This window comes from Pongo abelii, chromosome 6, assembly GCF_028885655.2.
Source record: "Pongo abelii isolate AG06213 chromosome 6, NHGRI_mPonAbe1-v2.0_pri, whole genome shotgun sequence".
Taxonomy (NCBI): Eukaryota; Metazoa; Chordata; class Mammalia; order Primates; family Hominidae; genus Pongo; species Pongo abelii.
Window position 1 is genome coordinate 149864400 of NC_071991.2, and position 13114 is coordinate 149877513.

General features: G+C 40.2%; 1 protein-coding gene across 21 annotated transcripts in view; it reads right to left on the bottom strand.

Annotated features, from left to right (window-relative positions):
* KMT2C (lysine methyltransferase 2C) overlaps window positions 1–13114 on the bottom strand; it is a 303762-nt gene that overhangs the window by 245122 nt on the left and 45526 nt on the right. The gene's annotated exons all lie outside the window — the stretch shown is intronic.

Below are 13114 nucleotides of genomic sequence, written 5' to 3' on the forward strand. Positions count from 1 at the left end.
TTTTAAAAATAAATAAATAATTAATTAATTAATTAATAAAAACTGACTCTCTTGTTAGGGGCTAATGCAGCTGGTAACTTGACGTTGAAGCTAATGCTCATTTGCCACTCAAAAAGTCCTAGAGCTCTTAAGAATTATGCTATATCTAATCTGCTTGCTGTCTACATATGGAACAACAGTCTCCTGGATGACAGCACATCTCTTTAGAGGTTGGCTTACTGAATATTTTCAGTCCACTATCAAGACCTACTGCTAAGGAAAAAACATTCCTTTCAAAATATTAGCACTAACAATGGACCAGGTCATTCGAGGGCTTTGATGGATATGTTCAGAAAGAAGAATGTTACTTTCATGCCTGCCAGTACAATACAACGTCTATCCTGCAGCCCATGTATCAATGAGTAATTTCAATTTTTAAGTCTTACTGTTTAAGAAATACATTTCAGCCAGGCATGGGGGCTCATGCCTGTAATCCCAGCACTCTGGGACGCCAAGGCAGGCGGATCACTTGAAGCCAGGAGTTCGAGAACACCCTGGCCAACATGGCAAAACCCCATCTCTACTAAAAATACAAAAATTAGCCGGGTGTGATGGCACGCACCTGTAGTCCCAGATACTTGGGGGGCTGAGTCAGGAGAATCACTTGAACCGGGAGGCAGAGGTTGCAGTAAACCAAGATCACACCACTGCACTCCAGCCAGGGCGACAAAGCAAGACTCCGTCCCCAAAAAAAAAAAAAAAAAGTGATTCCTGTAGTAGATTTGGGCAAAGTAAACTGAAAACCTTCTGGAAAGGATTCACCACCACAGATATAGATGTCATTAAGAACGTTCATAATTCATGAGAGGAAGTCAAAATATCAACATGAACAGGTGTTTGGAAGAAGTTGATTCCAACTCTCATGGATGACTTTGAGGGGTTCAAGACTCAAGTGGAGGAAGTCTTTGCAGATGTAGTGGAAACAGCAGGAGAATTAGAAGTGGAGCCTGAAGATGTGACTCAATTGCTGCAATCTCATGATAAAACTTGAACAGATTAGGAGTTGTTCCTTACAGATGAGCCAAGAAAGTGGTTTCTTAAAGATGGAATCTACTCCTGGTGAAGAGGCTGTGAACATTGTTGAATGACAACAAAGGATTTAGAATACTATATAACCTTAGCTGTTAAAGCAGTGGCAGGGTTTGAGCTGACTGACTCCAATTTTGAAAAAAAAGTTCTACTTTTGGGTAAAAAATGCTATCAAACAGCATCACGTGCTACAGAGAAATCTTTCAGGAAAGAAAGAGGCAATCAATGTAGCAAACTTCACTGCTGTCTTATTGTAATAAACTGCCAGAGGCACCCCAACCTTCAGCAATCACTGCTGAGATCAGTCAGCAGCCACCAACATCCTCTATCGGCAAAAAATCTTACCATTTACTGAAAGCTCAGATGATCAGTAGCATTTTTTAGCAATAAAGTATTTTTAAATTAAAGTATGCACATTGGTTTTTTAAATATAACGCTATTGAACATTTAATAGACTGCAGTAGAATATAAACATAATATTTACATGCACTGGTAAACCAAAATATTTGTGTGCCTTGCTTTATGGTGATATTCACTTTATTGTGGTAGTCTATAATGGAACCTACAGTATCTCCAAGGTATGCCTGTATTTACTTTGGTACCAATTCTAGATATATATCTGCATATACCTGGGTATTTAACTTCCTAGTCTCATGTTCCTTAAATAGTTAATAAGAAAGAGTAATTATGAACCAGGCAGACCAATTAACAAGCCTAACTTCCAATATTTTCTTCACTCTGAAATAAATATTTCCAACAGTGTATTATGTCAGAAGTTCTCGGTTTTGGGGTGCTGTATCTTAATTTTTCTGTACTCTATTTTCAACTTCACTGAAATAATACAAGCTCTATCTTCCTTACAAATTTATAAGGAATCAAATGAAATGAAATATATAAAAGTTGTCCTCTTTCTCCTATCTTCAAAAAACTTCCCCCTGCACTTCATTTCCTGTTAGCCCTCTCTCCTTCAACAGCCTGGTTTGTAGAAAGAGTCCATACATTGCCTCCCTCCACTCCCTCATCTTCCATTCATTCCTTGTTCCAAGGCCCTCCCAACACCACTGAAACTTTTTTCAATGCCCTTTTTTTTTTTTTAATTTTTTTTTTTTAAAGCAAATTCGGCCCCCATCTTTTCATTCTTTCGTTGACACTTTTTCCAAAACACTGTGCAGATGTAAAAAATACATAGTTAAGGCCAGGGCACAGTGGCTCATGCCTGTATTCCCAGCACTTTGGGAGTCCAAGGCAGGCAGAACTCCAGGTCTGGAGTTCAAGACCCACCTGGTCAACATGGCAAAACCCCATCTCTACTAAATATACAAAAATAAGCCAGGCATGGTGGCGGGCACCTGTAATCCCAGCTACTCAGGAGGCTGAGGCAGGAGAATTGCTTGAACCCAGGAGGCGGAGGTTGCAGTGAGCCAAGATCGCGCCACTGCACTCCAGCCTGAGGCGACAAGCAAGACTCTGTGTGTGGGGGGCGGGGGAGGGGGGGGGGTACCTGTTAATAAAAAGAAAAGAAAACAACTCAATTTCAAAATGGGCAAAGGAGGCCTGCCATGGTGGCTCCTATCTATAATCCCAGCACTTTGGGAGGCCAACGCGGGTGGATCACCTGAGGTCAGGAGTTCAAGACCAGCCTGGCCAACATGGCAAAATCCCGTCTCTACTAAAAACACAAAACTTAGCCAGGCATGGCGGCGCACGCCTGTAGTCTCAGCTACTCAGGAGGCTGAGGCAGGAGAATCGCCTGAACCCAGAAGGTGGAGGTTGCAGTGAGCCAAGATCATGCCACTGCACTCCAGCCTAGGCAAAAGAGTAAGACTCTGTCTCCAAAAAACAAACAAACAAAAATGGGCAAAGGAGCCAGGCGTGGTGGTGCACACATAGAGTCCCAGCTGCTCAGAGGCTGAAGTAGGAGGATCACTTGAGCTAGAGGATCACTTGACCCCAGGAGTTCAAGGCTGCAGTGAGCTAGAACTGTGCCACTACAATCCAGCCTGTTTAACAGAGTAAGACTCCGTCAAAAAAGACAAGGACAAAGACACGACAAAAGAGAAAAAATAAGTATAAAAGTAAAGACAGAGAGAGAGAGACTTCAAAAAGGAGGACAGGGCAGAGCACAATGGCCCATGCCTGTAATCCCAGCACTTTGGGAGGCTGTAATGGGAGGATCACTTGAGCCCATGGGTTCGAGACCAGCCTAGGCAACACAGCGAGACCCCAGTATCTACAAAAACTAGCCGGGAATGGCTGGGCATGGTGGCTCACACCTGTAATCCTAGCACTTTGGGAGGCCGAGGCAGGCGGATTGCCTGAGCTCAGGAATTCGAGACCAGCTGGGTAACACGGTGAAACCCCATCTCTACTAAAATATAAAAACTTAGCCAGGGGTGGTGGCATGCGCCTGTAGTCCCAGCTACTTGGGAGGCTGAGGCAGGAGAATCACTTGAACCCAGGAGGCAGAAGGTGCAGTGAGCTGAGATCACACCACTTCACTCCAGGCTGGGCAACAGAGCGAGACTCCATCTCCAAAAAAAAAGAAAAAAAAACTAGGCTGGGCACAGTGGCTCACACCTATAATCCTAGCACTTTGGGAGGCCGAGGCAGGCAGATCACCTGAGGTCAGGAGTTCAAGGCCAACCTGACCACTATGATGAAACCCCACCTCTACTAAAAACACAAAAATTAGCTGAGCATGGGGGCATGCAACTATAATCCCAGCTACTGGAGAGGCTGAGACAGGAGAATCACTTGAACCTGGGAGGCAGAGGTTGCAGTGAGCCGAGATCGCACCATTGCACTCCAGCCTGGGCAACAAGAGCGAAACTCTGTCTCAAAAAAAAAAAAAAAACTAGCCGGGCACAGTATTGCGCACCTGTATTCCCAGCTACTTGGGAGGCTGAGATGGGAGGGTCATTTGGGCCCAGAAATTCGAAGCTGCAGTCAACTATGATTGTGCCACCGCACTCCTGCCTAAGTAACAGAATGAGATCTTGTAATTTAAAAAATAAAAATAAAAAATAAAAGGATAGGTAGGATTTACAGACTGGAAAGTGGGAAAAAGATGAGAGTGGAAAAAGGAAGGAGGGGTAGCAAGAATGGCGGGCAGGTAGACAGAAAGGTAAAATGCAGCCATGTTCAAAAGGAACAAATAAAAGCATTGAAAGGTAAGACAGACCTAGTATATTTATGACTTGAATCCCAAGCTAAGAAACTGGAACATAATTTAGCAGAGAGACTCCAAAAGTTGTACAGCAAAAAGTATTAGAATCATTTACATACTGGGAAAAAACAGCCTCCTCATTTTAATAATCCAGATTGGGAAATCAGATCTAAAACAAATGTTCAATGGACGTCCCATTTCTTTTGTAAAAGCAACTTGAATGGTCAGTCATCAAGTTTTGTTCTGTTTTTAATTCACAATGAAAATCTGACTACTCATTTATTCAACAAATATTTGAGTGCCAGCTATGTGCTAGGCACTGTTCTAAACACGCCAATAACATTTATTTAGTGGTACTGATTCTGTACTCTAGAACAATGGTTCTTAACTGGGGAGAGGGAGCAATTTTTGCTGCCCAAGGGACATGTGGCAATGTCTAAAGACATTTTTGGCTGTCACGGGGGCAGGGAGGTGGGGAGGGGCCAGGAATGCTGCTTAACATCCTACACACAGGACATCTGCCCATGACAAGGAATTAGCTAGCCCAAAATGTCAACAGTGCCAAAGTTGAATAAACCTGTTCAAGAGCAACACATTTCTATTCCCTCTTCCATAGTAACTGTTAATAAACATTAGTTCCATTTTCTACTATTTCTGTTCTACAATAGAGGCTTTAAAATATCTTAAGAAATATAACACCATCTTAATAATTTGGCAAGTAGAAGTAAAGATACCATGAATCCTGAGATTTCACTTTCAAAAATGTATAAGCTACATTTATTTTACAATACAACTTTTAGGAACAAAGTTGTCTTCTCCTTCTGACACTGATTGTTCTCAAAAACTGTGCTAAAAGCTTTGAGTGATGTTTGATTATTCCTTTTATTTTGGGGGACTTATAGCAGTTAATTACCACATTCTGCCAGTTCTTTCCATGTGAATGCCTCACATTTCAATGGATCCTTTTCTATTACCAGTGTATCATCTGAAATATTTTACTAACTGGTTTTTCTGAAGCTCAATGTCCATGTCTCCTTCCCTCCCAAGCTATCCCTACCCATTAATACTGTATTTTTCACCTGCTCAAAAGTCCATATGGTTGCCTGTAACATACCAAATAAGAACCTAATTCCTAAAGCTTGACATTCAAATCCTTTTTTCAACTAGCTACAATCCACTTTTCCAACTCTTTTTTCCACTGCTCTCCCTCAGGAGTAGCCTTTTTTAGCAAAATGACTTATTCTGAGATACACAAACAACCTTTCCAGATCAGAGACATCAAAAACCATTTAGGCTTCATTGAGACAAAAGATACGCATTCAACTCAGAATAACAGTAAGGAATCAACTTATAGGGAAACCAGATCTAGCCATGTTCTTTAAATATGAGAGATAACCCCGTTGGCTCATGCCACCGTCCTTATTTATAACAGCCCCTATTTGCCTTTCTACTTCTCTGAACTCCTTATCCTTCAAATCTACCATCTTTTCAAAAACCCAAACACAGAGTCACCTCAGTCACCACTACCTGCCCTTCCCCTACCCCATCCAATACCTGTGGCTTTCAGGTCATTTATTTTGCAATAAACTTGTCATCTCAATTTTACTGGTTCTCTTTTAGATTCAGACAGCTGAGATTATGATAGATCCATTAGTAAGCTGAATGGGGAAGAAAAGGATATTTACATTCCCAGGCCAATTTTCAATGCTTTTTGGAAGATTCTGTTAAATTCACAATTTCCAGAACTGGCAAGGAATAGGTAAATATATACACTCATATATTACTGGTAAGAGTATAAATTGGTATAATTATCCTACAGTGATATCTGCCAACATTGAAAGTCTTTAAAATCTGTATACCCTTTGGCCTAGGAATTCAACTTGAAAATTTATCATGAGTAAATAATAAAATGTACAGAGGTTTAACTACAAAGACACTCATCTCTGCATTGTTTCTAACTCTCAAAGATTGAGGGGGAGGGGAAAATTCCTTGTCCAATAAAAAAAGACTATTCCATGAATCATTTATTTAAGTAATGTAATACTCTGCAACTACTAAAATCCTATAGTATCATGGTTATTGACACGTAACTCTTTTAATGGCTTTCTTTCCTAAGTTAAAAAAATACAAACATGATTCCACATAATGTATTTCAAATATTTGTATACATTTTTCTACTTTTCTATATTTTCTACACATCTATATATAATTTGTGTGTGTGTATGTATGTGTGTTTGTGTATGCATGCATGTAAATAAAATATACCTCTAAGTCTTTGTAACCTTAAGATGGTGGGGCAAAATATTTTTATTTTCTGTTGTTCATTATTTAAAATTTAGCTATATTAAATTTTTTCTGATTTAGTAAACATACATAAGGCCTATTTATAGTTGAATGGCAGTCTTACAAAACCTAAGCAACCGTGGTTTATTCTATCTGTGGGAAAAGCATTTTTAGTAGAATGCTTGCGCATCTTCCTACATTCCTGTAATCAAACAGTATTTATCATCAACTATGTTGGTGACTCTCACTTTGACATAGGCTGAACCAGAAATCCTAGGAAAAACTGATGACAGAAAGCTAAGGGGAAGGATATAGGAAGCCAGGAAACCCTGGGAAAGGAGGGATTATATTACACATGCTATGGGAACTAGTTTGTATGTGCGGGGCACAAAGCATACACTTAGATAAGAAGGGGGTCATAAAACCAGAAAGGCAATAAATAGAATGTTATGAGCATGAACTCTAGATGCAGACTGTTTAGGTTCAATCCCACCTCTGCTTCTTACTACATTTATTACCTTAAGCAAGTCACTTAACTTCTCCCTGCCGTTTCTGCCACATCTGTATAATGGGGATAACAGACCCTACCTTAGAGGGTTGTCACACTAATGAATTCTGAGAATAGTGCCTGGTACTACAGTTAAGTGCTCATTAGGTGTCCACATTCATCATCGTCATTACTCCTATTACTATGATGTGACAAGTTGTGCTGCTAGGACGGGAGCAGCAACTTTTCAACACCAATCACTTTTTTTAGATGGCCTCCTTTCTAGCCTTGTTAGTTGCCCAAATTCTGAAAAAAACAAGAACTAAGACTCTAGAAGGAGATCCGAGAGGCAGACGTGTGTGTGTGTGTGTGTGTGTGTGTGTGTGTGTGTGTGTGTGTGTGTGTGTGTGTGTGTGTGTGTGTGTGTGTGTGTGTGTGTGTGTGTGTGTGTGTGTGTGTGTGTGTGTGTAGGCGCGTGTGCATGTAGATGAAGGAGGAATCAGGAGTAATGCCAAGAATGAGAATCAAATCTATATAAGCAGTTCAGAAAAGGGGCATCATGAGTCTCTCTCCTCAGTGCTGCCCCAAGAGTCCCACAGTTTGTTCCTTACGTCATTCACTTGGATAAAACCTTTCAATGTCTCTCCACGGCCTTCAGAGTTAAATCAAAACTATTCCTTGGAATGACTTAAAAACCACACTACCTCTAAAGCCTCATCTCTTGACTCTCTCACAACAAGCTCACTGAGCTTCCATCCCTACCAAATTTCTTCAGTAACAAACTCTCACATCTTAGAGCCTTTGCACATGCTGCTCCCTCTGCCTGAAAAGTAACCTCTGCCTCCTCCAATAGCAAACTGCTACTCAACCTTCCAAACGCAGCTCAAGGATAACTCCAGAGCTCTTTCCTGATTTCAAGCTAAGTGCCTCTGCAATATTATCCCCCTATGTGCGTAACACCACCACCACCACCACCACCACCACACAGCACTGATCCACCACTAGCCAATGACTCCTTTAGAGATCTTGTCTTTGGGGCTGGGCGCGGTGGCTCACGTCTATAATCCTAGCACTTTGGGAGGCCAAGGCGGGTGGATCACGAGGTCAGGAGATCGAGTCCATCTTGGCTAACACGGTGAAACCCCGTTTCCACTAAAAATACAAAAAATTAGCCGGGCGCAGTGGCGGGCGCCTGTAGTCCCAGCTACTCGGGAGGCTGAGGCAGGAGAATGGCGTGAACCCGGGAGGCAGAGCTTGCAGTGAGCCGAGATCGCGCCACTGCACTGCAGCCTGGGCGACAGGGCGAGACTCCGTCTCAAGGGAAAAAAAAAAAAAAAAAAAGAGAGATCTTGTCTTTGGGTATTTCCAGATACTTTCCTATACAGTAACAGATACATTAAAAATAATAATTTTTAAAATTTATTAATCACAGCTGGAAAATACAGTGAACCTACTGACTACACTGGAAACTGGTAAAGAAAGGTAAACAAGCAAACATTTATTCTGCCTTTCCCATATGAACAGTTACACTGGGCAACCAAGTAAGAGATGATGGAAACTTTTCTTTTTATAAAACAGTATTCCAGATAATAAAATGAAGGAGTAACACAACTAGAACATTATCATTTTACAACCCTTAATGAATCAACGGATCTAGGCATTGGTCACCAACAGTTGCTAGTGTCACAAAAAGAGACAACCACATTTTGTGCCTCCTGATGAAAGAATGCACCACAACACACGAAGCAGGCTTGTAAAATAAGACTGAACCTGACTCTGACCAAGCCTCTGGTTCCAACTACTCATTTGGAAGTACAGAAAATAGAGAAACATCAGGGATAAACCTGGTATTGAATCTCAGGAATCAGCAAAATCCTGACTATGGGAACTCTACAGGGCAAATAACCCATTTCTTTAACAAATAAATTGCTAGAATAAAAACGAAGGTGGTAACCTACAGATTAAGAGACTTAATCGCAATATGTAAGCCTTATTCAAATACTTTTAAAAATTGAGACATGTTTACCTGAACATAGAATATTTGATGATATTATGGATTTAACTGTCAATTTTTTTTAAGTATGATGGTGGTATTAGGTTTTTCTTAAGCCTTCACTTTTTAGAACTACATTCTCTAATATTTATAAATGATATCACATTATGCCTGAGGCCAGGTGCAGTGGCTCATGCCTGTAATCCCAGCACTTTGGGAGGCTGAGGCGGGTGAATCACCTGAGGTCAGGAGTTCAAGACCAGCCTGGCCAACACAGTGAAACCCCGACTCTACTAAAAATACAAAAATTAGCCTGGCGTGGTAGCACTCACCTATAATCCCAGCTACTTGGGAGGCTGAGGCAGGAGAAGTGCTTGAACCTGAGAGGCGAGGTTGCAGTGAGCTGAGATCACACCACTGCACTCCAGCCTGGGCGACAGAATGAGACTCCATATCAAAAAAAAATTAATAAAAATAAAAATAAATAAAAGCACAGAACCAACAGAAAAGACTGCCTGGGTTCAAATCCTGTGTCCATGACTCACTCTGAGCCTTAGCTTCCTCAGCTGTTAAAAAAGAAAAAAAAAAAAGGACAATAATAGTCTTTACTTCAGAGGACTTTTGTAAGAATTAAGTGAGTTAAGATTGTTATAACATATAGTTCTCCCAAAACAGTGCTTCATAGAAGTTTTCATTATCATCCCCCGTCCCACTTTACAGAAAGAAACACGGACCTGGAGAGGAGAAAAGTGACTTGCTTAATGACTTGAAAACATCTTCCAGGAACTGTGCTTAAGCACTGGTGGCAAAAACTGGCTATTTACCAAAGCATTTCCTTTTCCTCCTGGTATATGGCTAAACTACATTTCCCAGCTTCCCTTTCACATGACTGTTCTGGACAATGAAATGTGGGCAAAAGTGAAAGATGCCTGTTTACTACTCCCAGGCCTTGTCCACAAACCTCCCATGCAATCCCTCACCACTTCTCACCCTCATTTACCAGGTGGACATTAATGCCTAGGGCAACAGAGAAAATATTAGCCTGAGTCCCAGTATGACTTAACTGTTACTGTGTTACACTCTTGAAATTTCGGCCGTCATAAAGTCAGTAAGACTGTATTTTTTATGGACTCATCACAACAATCATTATTCCTATTCAACAGTTGGGGAAACTGAAGTATAAAGAAGTCATGGTCAATTATTCAATGGTAGATCCAGAACTTGAACCAGCACTGGCTTAATACAGAGCTCAGGATCTTAAGTGACTTCCAAGATCATAAGACCAGTACGGGCACCAAGATTTCTAACTTAGAGTAGATACATTTTATATAGAATTTTGTTAAGTATTCCTTAAAATATCACTTTAATATGCCACAAGAATAACCACAGAATAGTGTTACTTTAAAGTACAAAATTTAAATAGGAGCCCAAAATGTTAAGTGGGGTTTCACAATCAAGAAGACACACCAGAATAAGATATTTTTAAAATACCATGTACGTTAAAGAGATCATACTTCCTTACCCTAATAAACAGCCATGTAGTATGAGTTTTAACTTTTTAATTAAATATTAAAATTATTAAAAATATTAAATATACAACTTCTATTTGGTTTTACCTGAGCCATTCCTTTATACTGACAGTTACATGATGTGATTTCAGTTATATATGTAGTTACTGGTAATTTTTCAAAAATAGAATATAATGGAAAAAAAACTTCATTTCAATCATTACTGAACAGCACCTACATTAATCATGATATACCTATGAAAAGACATATAACATATACTAGTATGCCCAAAAAAAGTAAGTTACAGAACAGTATTTATAGTATAATTCCATTTGTCTTTTTTTTTTTTTTTTTTTTCTTGAGACGGAGTCTCGCTCTGTGGCCCAGGCTGGAGTGCAGTGGTGCCATCTCGGGTCACTGCAGGCTCCGCCTCCCGGGTTCATGCCATTCTCCTGCCTCAGCCTCCCAAGTAGCTGGGACTACAGGCGCCCACCACCATGCCCAGCTAATTTTTTGTATTTTTTAGTAGAGACGGGGTTTCACCGTGTTAGCCAGGATGGTCTCGATCTCCTGACCTCATGATCCACCCGCCTCGGCCTCCCAAAGTGCTGGGATTACAGGCGTGAGCCACTGCGCCCGGCCTAATTCCATTTGTTTTCAAAGAACATATATGCCTGTATCTGTATTTTTTTCTACGTACATACATGTCTTATCTACAAACCAAAAACATCTGGGAAAATATACAAAAAAAGGTTCCAGTGATAACCTCTGGGGAGTAAAACTGAACTTGTGATGTATACCTTTTGTTAGAATTTGAATTTATGAAAAGCACATATACCTTTAGAATAAAAAATACTTTAAAATAAAGTTCTATCATTTACAGTAATGCAAAGCGATCCAATTCTCAAATTCCCACATAATCATGTTATGTAGTGAAGCTTTCTAGGCTGGGGGAAAAAATGTAACCCCTTATAATGAATATATAAATATTATAATTTCATCAATTTCATTCATTATGGGTATACATTTATACATCTATCTACAAGTAAGTCTGTTTAAATACACATATCCACACCTGCTAAATAAATATGTTCTGGCCGGGACCGGTGGATCGCGCCTGTAATCCCAACACTTTGGAAGGCCGAGGTGGGTGGATCGCCTGAGGTCAGGAGTTCAAGACCAGCCTGGTCGACATGGTGAAACCCTGTCTCTACTAAAAATACAAAAATTAGCCGGGCATGGTGGTGTGTGCCAGCAGTCCCAGCTACTCGGGAGGCTGAGGCAGGAGAATCGCTTGAACCCGGGAGGCAGAGGTTGCAGTAAGCCGAGACTGTGCCACCGCACTCCAGCCTCGGCGACAGAGTGAGACTCTGTCTCAAAAAAACAAAAACAATGAAAAAAGTATCTAATCAGGAGATTTTGTTAAGTTTTTCAAGCACACCCTGTTTTGTGAAACTGAGTTCTAACCTGAAGAATACCTGGGATTATATGGCGAAAAAACACAATATATTAAAATTTTAGGCTCACACCTGGGATTACAGGTGTGAGCCACCATGCTCGGCCTACATGAACTTTTTTTAAACTAGCAGGGGTTATGTAAATAGTGGGATTACAGACATTTTCTTCATTATGCTGGTCCATATTTAAATCCTCTCCCCCTCGCAAAAAAGGTAAAAATATACAGCCATAAAAAAGAATGGAATCATGTCCTTCGCAGCAACATGGATGGAGCTGGAGGCTACATTATTTTTCATCCTTTATCCTAAAAGAAGTAACTCAGAACCAGAAAATCAAATACCACATGGTGTCATTTGTAAGTGGGAGCTAAACAATGAGTACATGTGAACATAAAGATGGAAGTAATAGACTAGAGATTCCAAAAGAGAAGGTAGAAGAGGAGGCACACAGGTTGAAAACTACCTATTGGGTACTAGGGTCACTTTGGATGATGGCTGCGCTAGCAGGCCAAACCTCGGCATTACATAATCTAGCCATGTAACAAACCTGCACGTGTACCCCCTGAATCTAAAATAAAATAAATTTTTAAAAAATTGTAATGAAAAAAATTTATTAAATGACATAACTAAATATTCTAGACATCATTCTACCATACGTCGTACAAGAAAAAACACATTTTACCTTACTGTTTATCATTTGAAATAAAATATTATGTTAAGACATTTTAAATTTTCACCAGTTCCACAAAGGAACTGAGAAGTAGAAACTGAAGAACACTTTGTAAAACAAGTCCTTGGGGATTAAAGAAGTAATAGCTACGAAGTTTACAACAGTGTGATGAGTGAATCCTTCTCATATTGGGGTTAAAATGGTCATTATAGCTACTGCGTACCACAAATCCAATCAAGTTAGGTATTTTGTATACATTATCATTTAATTCTCATTACAACCCATCACAATAGATGTTAATTAGTATGTCCCCTATTTTTCGGATAAGGAAATTCAAGATCAAAGAGATTAAATGGCCAAGGTCATACACCTAAGAAATGAAAGTGCTGAGACTCAAACCCAAGTTCATGTCTTAAATCCCATGCTGTTTGATATTAAGGACCACGTGTGTTTAACAAATATTAAACACCTGCTACACACAC